This window comes from Peromyscus maniculatus, chromosome 7 (assembly GCF_049852395.1).
Source record: "Peromyscus maniculatus bairdii isolate BWxNUB_F1_BW_parent chromosome 7, HU_Pman_BW_mat_3.1, whole genome shotgun sequence".
Lineage (NCBI taxonomy): Eukaryota > Metazoa > Chordata > Mammalia > Rodentia > Cricetidae > Peromyscus > Peromyscus maniculatus.
The window spans coordinates 56,940,766-56,953,718 of record NC_134858.1 but is presented as its reverse complement, the minus strand read 5'-3'; the positions used below and the strand labels follow the sequence as shown (position 1 = coordinate 56,953,718).

The following is a 12,953-nucleotide window of genomic DNA, read 5'->3' as shown; positions in this document are numbered from 1 at the left end:
AGGAGGGGGGTAGAGTCTAGAGGGGGATTCGGACCGCATTCGGGCGTTCGCCAGGCTTGAGAGAGGCAGAGCCGCTCGCGGGGCGTCTCCGCTGGGGCGGGGCGGGACAGCCCGCCGGGAGCCAAAGAGCCGAGCCGAGCGGGAGACGTGGGCCGGGCCAGGCCGGGCGGCAGGGCCGCTGGGCGCTGGGGCGGGTCTTACCTCGGGCTGTGCCGCGGTGGCCACCACAGCCCCTTCCTCTTCTGCAGCAGCCGCTGCCCAGCCTCGGTTTCCAGGGTCAGGCCAGAGAAAAACAGCAGAGGCTGAGGCCGCCGGGGGTCGGACGGTTCCGCGAGGGTGGGCCCAGCCGCCTCAGGGTCCGAGCGAGCAGCGTCCGCGCATCCCCCGCCCTGTCACACAGAGACTCCGCCCGGCCTGGGCAGGCACATCCCCCGCCGCACCCCGCCTCGAGAGCACGCGTTGGAAAACGGCCGCCTCAACCGCGGTCTCCGCTTCTGCCCGTGGGGCCGGTCTCTCCGCCGCAGTCCCTCGCCGGTCCGGCCAGGACTTTCCGGCAGCCACCGCCAACTGCCTCCGCGTCCCCAGTCTCCGCCTGGGCCTGCGCGCCCGCGCCCGCGCCCCCGACCCCGCTCACGCGGCCCCGCCCCGCGCGACTCTCCGGCAGCAGACGAGCAGGCGCGCGCGCACTTACCTCCCACGCCCCCTGCTGCCAAGCCCGGGACGGCCCCGCCCGGCCCCGCCCCCGCACGTGACGCCACCGGAGCGTGGGACCTGCGCTTGCGCCGACACGCCCCGTTTCCTCCTCCTCCTCCCCCCCCTCCCCCGCGAGTGGCCCCGCCTCCCCCTTTCCTTCCTCACTTTACGGCCGCGCTAAGAAATCTTCCTTAGAGTCTCTCCGCTTCTAGATAGAAATGTCGTAAGGCTGGAGAGGCAAAGTCTGAGTTTGCGACCTTAGGTCTCACTTTCCGGCCAGTACAGAGATCCCTGAAGGCTGGTTGGGTTGGTGAGGCCTGAGGAATAGGTAAGAAGCCTCCTCCCTACTTGGGTTTGTCTCAGTTTGTGGAAACGGTGGATCGCTTGGCGGTCCACGCAGACTCTAGCCCCTTCCCCTTTCTGCGGCTGGATTCTCAGCGCCGCCCCTTTCCGCACACGCGCGCCCCTCCCCCCACTTGTCCCCGCCCCCGAGTCCAAGTATTTCTTTCCATTCATTCCACAGACTTTTCACTGAGTTGCTTCTCTACTGTAAGCCCCAGAATATCAGAAGGAAAGAAATAATCTCAGTTTTCCGAAGCTCTGTGATATAGGAAACAAAGAATCCGCAATCGTAACACAGTAAAGTAACACGGGATGATCTGAACACAAACGGGGGCGGTCCATGATTGCAGGGGAGGACTTTCCCCAAATGACTTTCGGGCCTATTGAGAACTTGGGTTAGAACCTGTAACTGGTCAGAAAAAAAAATGAGAGAAGTGCCATGACCATGAGATTGGCAGTACAAAAAAGCATGTGACGGCGACCTAGAAGAGCAAAAAATAAGAGGATTGCCATATACCTAGTATAAACCGCACAGGTAGACTTCCGATTAAAACAACCAGACTAGGTGGGGAGTTTAAGGCCAGCCTGGAGTAAATAGCAAAATCTTGATCACAAAAAAAGAAAGAAAGAAAAAAAAACTTACCAGAACGAGTGAAGGGAATGAAAAACCAGATGTAGGTGTAAAGACTGTCTTAAAAGATGCCACGCTCCCCTAGTTGGCTGGCCTGTAATCCCAGCTCCTGAAAAAATAAGAATAAGGCAGTTGGGTCGTCAAATGGGAAGCCAGTCTAAGCCAGTTAAAAAAAAAAAAAAAAAAGGCAGATGTGGTGGAACACGCCTTTTATCCTTACATTTGGGAACAGGCAGGCCAACCTGGTCTGCATAGGTAGTTTCAGGCTAGCGGGGGTACACAGTGAAACCCTGTCTCAAAAACTAGACTAGTTTAGCTCAGTTAATAGAACAAGCGCTCGGCTCTGGGTCGGTCTTTACTGGGGGTGAAGGTTTGACATGGAACCTGAGAGTAAACGATAGAAGGGTAGAGAATAGCAGTAGAGCACGAGCCTGTCCTTTAGAATCACCTGGAATGATTTTTAAAGTAAAAATGCTATTCCCCGCCGCCGCCCCCCCCCCCCCCGTGCCGCCCAATTACACTAATGCTCCCTGGGTGACTAACAATAAGGGTACAGAAGTGATGAGAACTGGGAACAGACAAGAAGTTGAGGGAGTTGATTTCACAACCTTAAAGTTGGAATCTTCTGACACAGAGCTGAAGATAAGATGAGGAGCTTGAGCAGAATAGTGAATGAATTAAATAACTGCTCTGGGCACAGAGGGAAGGGAAGTCGCTGCCTTTCCAGTCAACACTGTTCCACAGGAGGGGGAGGGGAGGCAGGCGGTTTGCACCTAGTGCTTTGTGCATCTAGGCAGCGCTCTACCACTGAACTGCATCCCCAGCCCTCTTTCTGCTCTTCGCTTTTGGTTTTTGTAACAGGGCAGGCATGCCTTGAAACTGCCCTGTAGCCTAGTCAGGCCTTAAACTTTCAGATCCTCCCTGCATCGGCCACCAGTTCTGCTTCCCATCCCCAAACCTAATTAGATCCACTTCAGTTACTGCCCCTTCCTCTTCCTGGCAACCAGGTTTTGTAAGCTATGTCCAGTCTTTTCTTTTGTTTTGTTTTTCAAGACAGGGTTTCTTTATGTGGCCTTGGTGGTCCTAGAACTAACTGTAGACCAGGCACAGATCTGCCTGTGTCTGCCTCCCAAGTGTTGGGATTAAAGGCGTGGACCACCACCACCCTGGTACTATATCCAGTCTTAGAGCTCAAGAACCATCCACATTTTAGCCACTCCCCCTAGACATTCCTGTACACTCTGCCTTAACAGTTCTAAGTGTCTTGCTCATTTACTAATCATTGAAGTTAAGAACAAGATATAAGCTACACAGAGAAACCCTGTCTCGAAAAACCAAAAAAAAAAAAAAAAGAACAAGATATAAAGATGTTTAAAACACAGCCCTCTTAGAATTACAGATTGGGGTAAACAGACTTTTAAACAAAGAATAATAAACTTGGCAGTCAAAAAAGACCTGTGGGAGGTAAAGCCCAAGAAAGCATGGCTGCTATATATTAACTAAGGTTAATCAAAAAAAACCTGTCTGTCTGCCTCCAGATAAGAGTGATGTCTGATACAGCTACAGCATAGTATGAAGTCTAGGGGTGGGGGAAAGATGAAGATGATAAAACGTGTGAACATATTAGGAAGAGCCTTGAATTCCATGTTACAGGACTTAAGCTAGCTACTTTAAGCAATTTATAAATATAAATGGCAAAAGCTCTTAACCTCTTACAATCTAGATTCCGGGGCTGGGGATTTAGCTCAGTGGTAGAGCAGTTGCCTAGCAAGCACAAGGCCCTGGGTTTGGTCCTCAGCTCTGAAGAAAAAAAAAAGACAAAATAACAATCTAGATTCCTTTGGTAGTTTGGTCTGTCAACTTGATCTCAGAAAATTCATTTAAATGTATACAGTAAAATGCATAGAAATAAGAAGCCAATATTAAGTATTTAAACACCTTAAAATATGTAGTGTAATTACAGATGTACTTCTTTATGCATTAAGTAGCATGTAGCAACAAGCCTAATTATATAATGTCAAAGGAGTAATGAGTATAAATTATATTGAGATACTTGCAACGACTTTAATATGATATAAAAATATCAGATTTTTTGTGACAAAGACAGACTGTTAATGCTAAAATGATTGCCTACAATTATTGAAGAAAATGCTAACTTTGAGCCAGAATTAATTGAAAATGAAGGTACATTTTTTTTCCCAGTCCAAGGTCTTAGAACCCTTAAATTTTAATCACATCCTGCTCTATGGATCCCCAGCTTCAGAATAACCCAGTGTAATAGTTTTAAGCAAGAATATGGCATATCAGATCCATGTTTGGGAAAGATGATAGGTTAGGGTGAGGATAGGGAAGTGGTTACTTTTCTGTTCCTTCTTTACCCCGGGGCAACAACTAATCCAATAGTAACCCACTGTTCCCTAATAGCCAGAACCTTCATTGGCAGTAAGCTTGTGGATACATATACATGTAATTGCAATTCTAGAAAATTTTTCTGGAAGGCAAATTGGAGCTATTGTTGAAAAATATGTATGCTAAGCTGTAACTTCTTCGTCTGGAAGATAGTGAGATGTTAAAGTTTTGTAAGAATATGGTTGTAGTTCATTTGAAAAAATTAATGCAGAATAATGCCTCAGTTAATTATAAAAAAGAGAAGATAGAGTTGGGAGTGGTGGCAAAGGCTTTTAATCCCAGCACTTAGGAGGCAAAGGTAGTTAGATCTCTGTGAGTTCAAGGCCAGCCTGATCTACAAAGCAGGTTCAAGACAGTCAGGGCTATACATCAAGACCCTGTCTGGGGGTGGTAGGGTAGAAATGAAATGACTAGCTAATTAACTAATTTTTAAAAATTGTGGGCTGGAGAGATGGCTCAGAGGTTAAGAGCACTGCTTGCTCTTCCAAAGGTCCTGAGTTCAATTCCCAGCAACCACACGGTGGCTCACAACCATTTGTAATGAGATCTGGCGCTCTCTTCTGGCCTGCAGGGATGTGTGCAGACAGACTGTATACATAATAAATAAATAAATTTTTTAAAAAGCCGTTAAAAAAAATTGCATTGCCTCTCAAGGCTCAAGAGGGTATTGAAGTCTATACTCCCAGCACTTGAGAGAGTTAAGCTGGAGGATCCTAGAAAGCTTGAGCCCTGGGCCACATAGTGAGACTCTATCAAAAGAAACAGAGACAGGAAGGCGAACAGAAAGAAAGAAGCAAAACTAGATTGGAAAAAAGTATATCCCTAGTTTGGAGATCAACTCATACTTTGTATGGTCAAGAGGTAAACTCAGCGGTTAGTATTGTTCATACTTCTGTGAAGTAATGACCTAGCCACATGCTCAGAGATATTAATAACAGCCTTCTGATCAGATTTCATCTATACATGTGTGTAGTTCATTTTGGACTTGAAGTCAGGACACTTGTTGGTCATCTGCAGCCATACCACCCTCCACAAACCAGATCTCATCTGATCTCAGAAGCTAAGCAGGGTCTAACCTTGTTAGTAGTAAGATGGGAGGACACTTCTCTTCTTGCCAATCCTTTCAACACCTAAGGTGAGTAAAACTCATTAACAGAAAGATCCTCAAGGCGCAGATAACCTATCTCCTTCAGACACCAGTCAGTACTGGACAGTGTACCAGATGACTGCTAAAATCCCAGTTAGTGTCCAAATTATGTGCTTGTCAAGTATAGTCAAATTATGAATGTAGGATTTCAGTATGGCTAATCACAGTGAGTAAAGTTCCTTAACTTCCAGAGCCAGGTTCTCTGAGAAGCCTTCTTCAGCATAACTAGCCTGGATTGACTCTGTCTATCACAGAGTTACAGAAGCCGTCTGGGTGGTGATGTGGTTCAACACAGACTCAAGCTCTATAGAGTGTGAGGTTTGGCTCTTTGTCCCTTTGTGAGGTGAGGGATGGGAACAAGACCATCTAACAGCAGAAATAACACTAAAAACTAATTTTTTTTAGGAATATTATTACATCAGAAAACTTCCACAAGGTCCTTTCTATGACGTCCAATTAAATGGCTACTTTTCTCATAAATATCTCTTATAAAGGTACTACATCATATTCTGAACACCAAGAACCCCTCAGTTGTCTCAATTAGAGCTATTATCTTGGGTATCTGTAGTATAGGTTCAAAACTCTTAGTCCTACCCTCTCTGATAGCCAGTGAGTAAAACCCTCTCACAGTGCTCTGATAAACTCAGTTCTTCCAAAACAGAGGCTTGGGTATCTCTAGCCTTAGCTCATTTTCTCACCAGTATTTTTGTTTGTTTTTGTTTTTGTTTTGTTTTGTTTGTTTGTTTTTGAGACAGGGTTTCTCTGTGTAGATTTGGAACATGTCCTGGAACTTGCTCTGTAGACCAGGCTGGCCTCAAACTCACAAAGATCCACCTGCCTCTACCTCCCAAGTACTGGGATTAAGGTGTGCACCACCACTGGCCAGCACTCACCAGTATTTTTTGTAACAACTTTTGAGTTTACATTAGCAACTAAACTAAATAACTCAAAATATTTAGCCCTACTTAATATATGATTCAACCTTGATCCAATACTGTGTAAGTGGCTGGTTGGTTGGGGTTTGTCTGATTTTTTGTTAAGAGGGTCTCATGTATCCAAGACTGATCTTGAATTCACTATGTAGCTGAAACTGATCTTGAATTCCTGATCTAGTATGGTGATATTTTATTTGTGCTGAAATGTGATTTTATTTGTATGTTAATAAATAAAAGTGCCTGGAAGTCAGAGCTAGTAGCAAGCCATAGCAGAAGTCTGGCAGTGGTAGCACAAGTCCTTAATCCCGATCACATGACAGGCAGATCTCTGTGTGTTCAAGGATACCACCAGCATAGAGACACACACCTTTAATCTCAATACCAACCATAGAAGACCTGGAGGTCTATATAGACAGACAGCGATGAGGAGGTCATGTGGTTGGGTTTACAACCAATGAGAAGGCAGAACAGAAAGTCAACAAATAGTGCTTTTATGAACATATTTGAGCATGTATCTTTGTGGTTTGATTGAGCATTCCTTGGGTATATGCCCAAGAGTGGTATGGGTCTTGAGGTAGATGGGATTCCCAATTTTCTGAGAAACTGCCATACTGATTTCCACAGTGGTTGTATTCTGACAGGTGTAAGGTGGTATCTCAGAGTCGTTTTGATTTGCATTTCTCTGATGATTAAGGATGTTGAGCATTTCTTTAAATGTCTTTCAGCCATTTGTGATTCTTCTTTTGAGAATTTTCTGTTTAGCTCTTTAGCCCATTTTTTAATTGGATTGTTCAATATTTTGATGTCTAGTTTCTCAAGTTCTTTATATACTTTGGAGATCAGTCCTCTGTCAGTGTGGGGTTGGTGAAGGTCTTTCCCATTCTGTAGGCTGTCTTTTTGTCTTATTGACTGTGTCTTTTGCCCTACAAAAGCTTCTCGTTTCAAGACATCCCATTTATTAATTGTTGTACTCAGTGTCTGTGCTGCTGGTGTTATGTTTAGGAAGTGATCTCCTGTGCCAATGCGTTCAAGAGTACTTCCTACTTTCTCTTCTATTAAGTTTAAGTGTAACTGGATTTACGTTGAGGTCTTTGATCCACTTGGATTTGAGTTTTGTGCATGGTGACAGATATGGATCTATTTGTAATCTTTTACATATTGACATCCAGTTATGCCAGCACCATTTGTTGAAGATACTTTCTTTTTTCCATTGTATAGTTTTGGCTTCTTTGTCAAAAACCAGGTGTTCATATGTGCACAGATTAATGTCAGGGTCTTCAATTCGATTCCATTGGTCTGTAGGTCTGTTTTTATGCCAGTACCAAGCTGTTTGTATTACTATCGCTCTATATAGTAGAGCTTGAAGTCAAGGATGGTGATGCCTTCAGAGGTTGCTTTATTATACAGGATTCTTTTTTTTTTTTTTTTTGGTTTTTCGAGACAGGGTTTCTCTGTGTAGCTTTGCGCCTTTCCTGGGACTCACTTGGTAGTCCAGGCTGGCCTCGAACTCACAGAGATCCACCTGGCTCTGCCTCCCGAGTGCTGGGATTAAAGGCGTGCGCCACCACCGCCCGGCGCTTATTATACAGGATTCTTTTAGCTATCCTGGGTCTTTTGTTTTTCCACATGAAGTTGAGTATTTTTCTTTCTAAGTCTGTGAAGAATTGTGTTGGGATTTTGATAGGGATTGCATTATTTTTTCTCTATTGTAGCTTTATAACTTAGATGTTTTGTTCATTTTTGTCTTTTCATTTTTCCTTTTTAGGAACTATTTAAGGACATTGTAGATATATAGTTTAATATATATAGCAAATATTTTCTGTTACTTGACTTTAAGAATTTGTCTATGCTTGGTTTTTATGTCTGTCTTAGATTGTTTTGCAGATGTTTCTGTCATTCTCCTGCTTTGTAATCTTAGGTTTATGTATTTATTTTACTTATATAAGAAGGCCTCTTCTATAAGAATAAAAATTATTTAGTGTTGTGTTTTACCAACACCACTTACCAATAAAAGAGGGGCTGGAGAGGTGGCTCAGCGGTTAAGAGCACTGGCTGCTCTTCCAATTCCCAGCATCTTCAATTCCCAGCAACCACATGTCAGCTTACAACTATCTAAAACTCCAGTTCCAGGGGATCTGACACTTTCACACCAATGCACATAAAATAAATTTTTAAAAAAAGACGAAGAAAAGGCTGATCGGTGGTGCTTTTAATCCCAACACTCAGGAGGCAGAGGCAGGCAGATCTCTGTGAGTTCGAGCAAGGCCAAACTGGTCTACACAGTGAGTTCCAGAACAGCCAGGGCTACTCAGAGAAACCCTATAGCAAAACAAAACAGAGCGGGGAGTAGACTCATAAATTTGAATACTTGGTCCCACTTGGTGAAACTGGAAAGAGTTAGGAAATGTGGCCCTGTTAGAAGAAGTGTATCCCTGGGGTGGGCTTTGAGCTTTAAAAATCCCATGTCATTCACTGTTAGCTCTTTCTGCCTCATGGTTGTGTCCCAAGTAGCTCTCAGCTACTGCTCCAGCACCATGCTTCCTGGCCTGCTGCCATGCTCCCTAACTTGATGGTCATGGACTCTAACCCTCTCAAACTATAGCTCTAAATCAAATCTTCTGTAAGTTTTATTGGTCATGGTATCTTATCACAGCAATAAAAAAGTGACTAAGATTAGTAATGCTTTTAGAACTTAATATTTTATGTTTAGTTTTTTTCCCCAGTTGAAATGTTTTTAAAGTTTTTGGGGGTCTAATGAGTCACCATGAACACAGGCTAGAAATGAACTCATGTTCCTTCTGCCTGTGAATCCTCAGTGCTAGAATTGTAGGCATGTGCTGCCACACCCAACAGCTGTAGAACTTATTTTTAATCATTTGAAGTCCAATTTTATTTTCTTCATCACCCTCACAGACCAGTTTACATTTTCAAGCTGAGTAAGAATGCCATCTTGGGTTGGGGAGATAGCTCAATAAAGCACCTGCCACAGAAACACAAATCCCCAAAACCTGAGTTCAAATCCCCAACGCCAATGTAAAACAGCAGGCATGGCTGTGCACAGTGTAATCTAGCACTTGGTAGAAGTCAAGAGATCTCTAGTTCTTGCTAGCCAGTCAATTTAGACAAGTCAGTGACCTCAAGTTTCAGTGAGAGATCCAATCCCAATAATAGGTGGCAAGCCATTGAGGAAAACACCCAACATTGACCTCTGCCCTCTACCCACACATATACATATGTGTGCATACATACATAGACATGAATAGCACACATACATTCATTTATACCACATACAAAAAAAATTCTTACTGCTTAATCTTACTTTCTTAAATGTAAAATTGTTCTTGTATTAATTTTTCATATTCCAAGAGGACTAGAGCTTGATAAAAAAGGCTATATAAAATTAATTTAAGCCGGGTGGTGGAGGCGTGTAGCTTGATTTTTTCGCCTTGCCCACAGTCAGGACAAATCTCTGTCACCCGCCAGTCCCACAGCCGCTCAGACCCAACCAAGTAAAAACAGACACTTATATTGCTTTCAAACTGTATGGCCGTGGAAGGCTTCCTGCTAACTGTCCTTATCTTGCTAACTGTGCTTTTATCTTAAATTGATCCATTTCCATACATCTATACCTTGCCATGTGGCTGGTGGCTTACTGGCGTCTTCACATGCTGCTGGTCATGGCAGCGGCTACAGTGTCTCTGGTCATGGCGGCGGCTGCAGCCTCTCTGGTCATTGCGGCGGCTGCAGCGTCTCCTTCTGCCTTTCTGTCCTTTTAAATCTCCTCTCTGTTAGTCCCGCTTATCTTTCCTGCCTAGCCACGGCCGATCAGGTTTTATTTATTAACCAATCAGAGCAACTTGACATACAGACCATCCCCCAGCACAGCCAAGTGCAGACCATCTCAAACACCTGCACTCAGGCCCATGGTCCTAATCATCCTCTATACGGACCTGCTGGGTAACGCCACAAAGAACCTGAGAATGGGCTCCCACAGGACATACAGAACATCCCACAGCAGAGGCGCATGCCTTTCATCCCAGCACTCGGCAGCAGAGCCAGGAGGAGCTCTGTGAGTACCAGGCCAGCCTGGTCTACAGAGGACAGGCACCAAAACTACACAGAGAAACCTTGTCTCGAAAAACCAAATTAATTAATTAATTTAAGTTGCTAAACTGTCTAGGCCTGACTTGAACCTTCTCTATAGTTCAGGCAGGCCTTTAACTTACCTCTTACCCGGCCTCCAAGCATCAGGGATTGTAGGCCTGTACCACCAGGCCTGACTAGCCCATGCTATGTTAGCCATGGATATCTATTTCTAGTTATGAAACAGCTAATGGAGAGCCTAAGTGTTAGAATAAATGCCAAAGGATCATCTGGTCTACGTTCCTGGTCCAAAGCATCACCAAGGGGGAGGCAAGATGGCTCAGCAAGTAAAGGCACTTGCCTCCAAGCCTGACTGTCTGACCCCCAAGAGTTGTCCTCACCTGACTTCCACATGCATGCCATGACATGCATAACCCCAAACACACACTAAATAATAAATGTAATTTTAAATGGTTTTAAAGAAGTTAAGAGTGAAGGCTAAGCAGGGTGGCACATGCCTTTAATCCCAGCATTTGGGAGGCACAGGCAAGTGTAAGCAAATACAGTAGATGACAGTGGAGTTGATTCGGCATCATTATCTCACCATGAGGGTTTTCTGCTTTGAGAGTTGAGTCCATTGTAAAATAATAATGTAAGATTAATGTGTAAATTTCTAAATTAATTTTAAAATTAGAAACATTTCCAGCTGGGTGGTGATAGTACATTCCTTTAATCCTAGCACTCAGGAGGCAGATGCAGGTAGATCTCTGTGAGTTCGAAGACAGCCTGGTCTACAGAATGAGTTCCAGGACAGCCAAGGCTACAGAGAGAAGCCCTGTCTCAAAAAACAAAACAAAATAAAAAAATTTTCTTGTGACAGCTTTGTGTTTCCAAGAAATTTTCAAAATAGATTTCTCTACTTTACTGAGGTAAAATATCTACTTACTAAATTTCTCTGGTTTGTGAGACATTAGAAATATATGAATGACTCAAAGACAGAGGCAGGTCATCTCTGTGGGTTTGAGGCCAGCCTGGTCAACAAAATGAGTTCCAGGACAGACAGGGCTCTTACACAGGAAAACCTTGTCTTCAAAAACAAAAACAAAACAAAATAAAAAAACTAGCCATGAAATCTAGAACTTTCTTCCTTAGCAACTTGTCTTTAAATGTTAATGCTTGGGATATAGAGGCAAGAGGATCAGGAATTCAATTTATCTAACTGGGAGAATAGAAACCATTAAAAAAAATTAAGCTTGATCTTTCTCTGAAAATATTTCTGTTTATGCTGCTATGACAAGTCAATCTGGCTTTGGATGATTCTTTTCTGGGAAAATGCAAATTGATTCACACATTAGATGGTGAACCTAATCTTTTTGTTTGGGTTTGTATTGGTTTGGTTTTTTGAGACAGAGTCTCTCTGTGTAACCCTGGCTGTCCTGGAACTCACTCTATAGGCCAGGCTAGCCTCAGATTCAGAGAACTGCCTGTCTCTGCCTTATGAGTGCTAGAATTAAAGATGTGAGCCACCATACCCAGCTAGATGTAATCTTCTAATACTTGTAAACATCAACTTACTTTCAAATCTTATTGAACTGTTTCCCCCTCCCCTGCCTACAAATGTATACATTTTGATGGCATATTAGATATCTAGGAATACCTTGTGTTGTAATTTTTATTTTAGTGATATTTCTTCTTTTTACAGTGACAAATATCTTATGATAAAAGTTGTCTGTTAATAGTCTCATTTTTGCTGGGCGGCAGTGGCACACTCGAGATCCAGGACAGGCACCAAAACTACACAGAAAAATCCTGTCTTGAAAAAAAAAAAAAAAAGTCTCACTTTACAAAAGAGGAAATTGTGACTTAATAAAAGTTATTTATTTATGGTTATATAGCTGACGAGTAACAGAACCAAGTGTGTTTAGGTTGAATGTTTAGAGTTCTTTTCTTAGCCAGGGTGGTTATGCCTAGTTTAGTTCTGCTTTTATTAGAATTCAGGGAGTTAGGCTAACATAGTCACACTGTATAAAATCAAATCAATCTTTGATCTACATACTTGATTTTTTTAAATTTGTCTGTCTGTCTGTCTTGTCTGCCTGTGCGTGTGTTTGAGGGTACAGAGAAATGAGCATCAGATCCCTTGGAATTAAAGACATTTGTGACGGGCAGTGGTTGCGCATACCTTTAATCCCAGCACTCGGGAGGCAGAGCCAGGAGGATCTCTGTGAGTTCGAGGCCAGCCTGGGCTACAGAGTGAGTTCCAGGAAAGGCGCCAAAACTACACAGAGAAGCCCTGTCTGGGGGGGAGCGGGGGAGACATATTTGAGCTGCCCAGTGTGTGCGCTGGGTTCTGCACTCCAGTCCTCTGACAGAGCAGTAAGTACTCTTAACTGCTGAACCATCTCTACAACTACCATACTGGGTGTTTCAAAACTCACACAGACACAAAAAACTTTCCCCCAAATATTTGGGTGCCAGTGACGAGACGCAGGGCTTTGTACATGCTAGGCAAACATTCTGCCCCTGAGCTAATGCCCAGACCACAAAAAACGATTTGAATAAAATGTGAGCTTCACTGGGTATGATAGCTCATGCTTGTAATACCATCACTCAGAAGGCTAAGGCAAGAGGATCAGCCTAAGTTCAGGGCCATCTTAGGCTACATAAAACCTTGCCTCAACAAACCAATAAGTAAGTAAATAATAGGAAAAGT

The 12,953-nt window shown here is 43.6% G+C and overlaps 2 protein-coding genes across 31 annotated transcripts in view; one reads left to right on the top strand and one right to left on the bottom strand.

Annotated features, from left to right (window-relative positions):
* Myo9a (myosin IXA) overlaps window positions 1–12,953 on the bottom strand; it is a 245,921-nt gene that overhangs the window by 218,507 nt on the left and 14,461 nt on the right. For 12 of the 27 annotated variants that reach the window (XM_042281051.2, XM_042281053.2, XM_042281052.2 and 9 more), the window contains exon 1: window positions 202–340. The gene's annotated coding sequence lies outside the window, so the exon portion shown is untranslated. Of the gene's footprint in view, window positions 1–201; window positions 629–1,678; window positions 1,776–12,953 lie in introns of those variants that run through there. The other 15 variants (XM_076575367.1, XM_076575372.1, XM_076575375.1 and 12 more) reach the window with 3 other exon arrangements.
* The window catches only part of Senp8 (SUMO peptidase family member, NEDD8 specific), a 29,095-nt gene continuing 17,020 nt past the window's right edge, over window positions 879–12,953 (top strand). For 3 of the 4 annotated variants that reach the window (XR_013052481.1, XR_013052480.1, XM_006971469.4), the window contains exon 1: window positions 879–1,021. The gene's annotated coding sequence lies outside the window, so the exon portion shown is untranslated. Of the gene's footprint in view, window positions 1,022–12,360; window positions 12,465–12,953 lie in introns of all 4 variants that reach the window. The other variant, XM_076575391.1, reaches the window with a different exon arrangement.